Here is a 5,452-nt window from a genome sequence, read left to right as displayed (position 1 = left end):
CAGTTCGGCCCGGGGCCCAGAGTCCCGCGACCCGGGCCCCAGCTGGCGTGCCCCACGCGCGACCCCTGCCCAGAACCCAGCATCTTACTGGGCCTGGTTTCTCCAGGGGTCTGGCGTGCTACTCGCAGTTCGGCCTGGGGCCCAGAGTCCCGAGACCCGGGCCCCATCTGGCGTGCCCAGCCCGCGACCCCCGCCCAGATCCCAGCGTCTTACTGGGCCTGGTTTCTCCACTGGTCTGGCGTGCTACGCGCAGTTCGGCCAGGACCCAGAGTCCCGCGACCCGGGCCCCTGCTGGCGTGCCCTGTGCTCGGCCCCCGCACAGAACCCAGAGTCTTACTGGGACTGGTTTCTCCAGGGGTCTGGCGTGCTACTCGCAGTTCGGCCTGGGGCCCAGAGTCCCGCGACCCGGACCCCATCTGGCGTGCCCAGCCCACGACCCCCGCCCAGATCCCAGCGTCTTACTGGGTCCGGTTTCTCCAGGGGTCTGGCGTGCTACGCGCAGTTCGGCCAGGACCCAGAGTCCCGCGACCCGGGCCCCTGCTGGCGCGCCCTGTCGGAAAATTTTCTAATGTACATGATGTACATTTCTTTTTTTTTTTTTTTGGTGGCACTGGGGTTCCTGGAAGCCCTTCTATCTCTGGGCTACACTCCCAGACCTATTTTTTAATATATATATATATATATATTTTTTTTATTGGAAACAGGGACTCTTAAGCCAGCGCAGCTGGTTTCGAACCTGCTGCATGATCCTCCTATCTCTGCCTCCCAAGCACGGGGATTACAAGCGTGTGCCACCACGCTTGGCTGATGTACATTCTTAAACATATTAAAGTCAATTACTAAGCTAAACCTGAGATGGAGGGAAGGGGAAGTAATGGAGTCAGAATTGGGTAAAGGCTAATTGGGTGATGTGTGCATGTATGACTCTACCATCTTGTAATCCATTAAGATGTACAAACACAATGCACCAATAAAAAATATGTGCTTTAGGACTGGATATGAACTGTATCACACATTGGTTAAACCTACTTACCTATTGGGTGAATATCCATTACATTCTTCATTTCCTTCCCCTTTCTCTCTTCCTTCCCATCCTCCTTTCCTTTTACTTTTCTCTAGACAAATGTTTTTCTGGGTCTAGTCTATCTTTCTTCCTCAATGACTTCTGTACCTGCCTTAATGACTTAGCACGTTGGTCACCTCCTCGGTTATGTTTGGTACTTCTCTTTTTATCTGTGCTATGCAGCGTTGCAACCAATCAAGTGAAATTTGGGACCAATGTATGGTAGACTGCTAAATTTACTGATATGGAGAATCCAATCTGGAAATAATGTTTCTATTCTAATCGCTAACATTATGTGATTTTTAGAATTTTCAGTGAATACCTAATTAAAGAAATATTTTTCTTACTAACAAGTAATTATAACATTCCAAACACGTTTATTTTAATTAAATAGATGTGTTTAATTACAGTGGTGAGGGAGGACACAGTAAATGACTTTTTAAACCTTTTATTGGCTTATTGTGATTGTACATCATAGTGAGGCTTAATTGATATAAACATACATGCACACAGAGCTTGGTGTGTTTTCCTCCATCTAACACTGTGCTCTGATTTCTCCCTGAACCAATGCTAGTGAGATTGGTAGTGATAGCTTCATATATGGGCATAGCATTACTTTATATGTTTCATCCATTCTTCTATGGCCCTTTGCATCTCCCTCCTCCAACCCTCTTATACTATTCTACTAATACTTTTTCTAATTTTTCTGAAGTCCATTTTCTTTCATATTTTCTTTCTAACTCCCACATATGAAAGAAAACATATGACCCTTGACTTTCTGATACTGGCTGATGTCAACTACTCTTTAGTTCCATTCATTTTACTACAAATGACATAGTTTGCTTCCTATTTATGACTGAGTAAATTTGCATTTTGTACATTTACCACATTTTCTTTATCCATTAATCTATCAATGGACACCTAGATTGATTCTATCATTTGGCCATTGTAAACTGTGCTTCTAGAAACATGAGTATACATGTATCACCATAATATTTGGCATTAATTATTTTGGGAATGTACCAAGGAGTGGTATACCTGGGTAATATATGGTTACATTCCTAGTCTTTTGAGGAATATCTCTACTGATCCCTATAATGGTTTTAGTAATTTGAAAGCCCACCAACAGTGCACAAAAGTTCCAAATTCTCCACATCCACCAGCTTTTATTATTGTTTTTGATGATCACCATTCTAACTGGAGTGAGATAAACTTTCAGTGTCGTTTTTTTTTTTAGTAACAAAAATAGAATTTGTATATTTGCCCAAATTTAATTACCTCTTTTTCTGAAGTTAAGATATAGAACAAGATGAATTTTGGATTTCTGTGCCTGTTACCTTACCACTTTAATTGAGCCAACAGTGAAGGGTGCACTTCTCTATGCACAGACTCCTTATGCATGCATACGCTGACCCATAATTTGTCTCCCATATTTGATGTCTAGCCACCAAATATGTGTATCCAAATTGGTCTATGTGCCTATGACCCTGTGTCCTCTTCAAAAACAACAGTAATTAATGTATTTGGCAAACATTTTGAAACATGAATTGTAAAGTAACATAGGTATAATTGTGATACTATGAAGAGTCCCAAGTACTTTTTAAATTCTTATTAGAAAAAAGCCCAAAATACAATTCTCGTCATCCCCAACTTCTGAAAATTCAGTTGAGGTAGCCTCTGCATGCCACAACTGCACATCTGCATATAGTTCCGATCCTTTTTTTGGCAGGACTTTGGTCAACAGAATCTGAAGATATATCTCCAGAACACTGTGATTCACAAAATGAGACACATTTCCATATCGAACTGCATCCACCGTGAATTTGTCAGATTCATAGTCCAGATCAAAGAGCTATGTGATTCCTCTGTTGTCATACAACTGCCCCCATGATTCAGCTTCTTCACTTGTGATCATCTCACCAACATATTCCATGGCAAAACTAATTCTTTTAATCTTCATAAGGGTTTTTACACCCCAGCCACAGCCATTACTAGTTCAAAAGATGCAAAGTGAGTACAGAGTGCCTTTTTGTACAATCCTATTGGGACAATCTGGTCCACATCGACACCATGAGTTGCATTCATATATGGGGGTGCCAGGTGGAATTCTAATTTGGTGGTTCTCATTATAAGCGAAAAGAACTCCAGCTTCAGCTGGGTAACACTTCTCAAAGAAGCAATCTTTGCATGAACAACCAAACATAGCTTCGTTGACTAAGCTGATCCACAGAGCCGGTTTGTATTCATTAATGTAGTAGAAGTCCGAAGGTGGGCCCTCTAAATCAACAGTATTTTCAACAAACATCATCCCTTCATGATTCTTTCTTCTGTTGAGTTCATCCTGCCATCTCTGCAGAGCTACCCTTTGTTTAGCTTTCATTACAATGTACTGAGCAGCTTTCAAAGCTTTGTTGTTGTCTTTTGGAATTATTGCTTTGCCTTTCTTTACGTGAGTTAAATAATTATGGTTGTCATTACAGAACTGCTGAAGTAGTAATGGACACTTGAGATTGTGGAAAGTTCCCAAGTATTTGTAGAATCTGGGCATCATTTCCATATTACAAGATAATATTCCATATCCTTTACTACCTTGTAGTCATACAAGTATTCCACCACATAATTGTTTAGATTCCTTCTGGTGATTTCAATCGATTTACATATGAGCTTTTCTTTTCTACATAATTCCTGAAGAGTATCAACTGAAACTAGGCAAGGCACACACCAAGACCCTCTCCTCTCCCTCTGCGGAGCTGCAGGTCGCGGTCCTTCCAGCTGCCGTTTCTAGCTCCCCACTTCAAAGCTGGGGTGCTTCGCGCACGCCCACTCCAGGGCCTGGCCTGCTGGGTCTGCAGCCTAGGAGCTGGGCACGGGGAGCGGGGGGAGCGGCTGGTGGGCCTGCAAGAAGTGGATGCGAGCTGGGCTTCAGTGTAGTTTTGACTTGCATTTTCCTGATTGATAATGATGTTGAACATTTTCAACCTGTTTCAGTATACTTTGGTGATTAAGTAAGAACACTTGAAGGGATTCTTTTAGGCAATCTCAGGGTAGCTTCTGGGGATATTTTTTTGTACAAGGGAGTTTACCCAGCTGGAAATTCAGTGCACCCTTCCTGTGGTAGAGATGCCTTCATGGAGTTCTTCTCAACTCCACTTTTCTCACTAAAGGGGAACCAGTCCTTCCAAAGTGCAGGTGACATTTGCCTAAAACACTGCTGGAAACTTTTTTTTTTTCAAGGCTTAAGTTTAAATGTATTCACCATTTGCCTGGTGTGCTATAAAAATCTGTTTTGGTTTTTATTAAAATATTTCCTAAAACTGTTTGATTTTTCAAAAGATAAAAATTCATGTCTAGCTGGAACTTTTTGGGACTCTAGCACAATGCAATCCATACCTATGCTTATAGTTTGAGGTAGGAAGTATGGTGTCTGGATTCCAAACCCAGACACATTCATGTTCTTGAATTAAGCTGTAATGGCAATATGACTGGAGGTTCCTGAAAAGAAATTTTACATATTACTCTTCAAGGAGGATAGCCATTTGACCTGAGTCAAGAGAGCTGCAAACACTGAGGCAGAAACCCTAGTGTAAATGCTCATGTTACACACATTAATATTCTCAGAGATGTGACTCAGAATATGGCCACCAGAAATAGATAGAAATAGATGAGAGAGAGGGAGAGAAAGAGAAATAGAGATGAGAGAGAGAGAGAGAGAGAGGAGAGAGAGAGAGAGAGAGAGAGAGAGAGAGAGAGAGAGAGAGAGAGAGAGAGGATATTTTGGCCTTGAAAAAATCTAGAAGTAAAACTGTCAATGGTACAGAGGAATAAGAGGGGAGAACAAAATAGTGTGGAAGTTAAATTTGAAGATGAACACTGGAGAAAAGTAAGACATAAACTTCATAGAGTTTGGGCCTAAGATTCAAAGGTTGTGTAAAATGACACCTATGTGTTTTATCATGCCATCTAACACATACTCACCCATGCAAGGGGGGTGGGTGTCAACCACCCTTTCCTGGGTACCCATAAGGAAAAAGGCATGTTTACATGCTAGAGTAATGTGAGGGAAGAAATCATCTGCTCTGTAGAAGTATATAGACAGCAACAAGGGGTAGAGGCCAGCCTTAACCTCGTTTCTCAGCCTCCTCACAGATGTCACAGATTAAGCTCTGTTCTATGGCTCTGCTCTGTACACTTTCAAGTTGATTGCCCTTGATGGCCCTTCTCTCTCTTTCCTTTATCAATGCAGATAGTTGCATGTCAGTTCACTGAAATATTTTGATGAACACCCGGAACACACACTTGCTGGACACTTCTAAGGACATCTCAGACATTAACCAATCCTACAACAACTGATAGATTCAGTAGCTGAATCACAGGGAATTATCCACAGAT

General features: G+C 42.1%; 1 pseudogene across 1 annotated transcript; it reads right to left on the bottom strand.

The window, feature by feature from the left end:
- Window positions 1-2,724: 2,724 nt before the first annotated feature.
- Window positions 2,725-3,790, bottom strand: LOC308259076 (histone-lysine N-methyltransferase SUV39H2-like; annotated as a pseudogene). Its single transcript has one exon. The product of its transcript is annotated as a histone-lysine N-methyltransferase SUV39H2-like (transcript).
- Window positions 3,791-5,452: the final 1,662 nt, after the last annotated feature.

This window comes from Muscardinus avellanarius (assembly GCF_963383645.1).
Source record: "Muscardinus avellanarius genome assembly, chromosome: 2".
Taxonomy (NCBI): domain Eukaryota; kingdom Metazoa; phylum Chordata; class Mammalia; order Rodentia; family Gliridae; genus Muscardinus; species Muscardinus avellanarius.
Note: the sequence above shows the minus strand (reverse complement) of the source record. Positions and strands in the feature narration are given on the sequence as shown.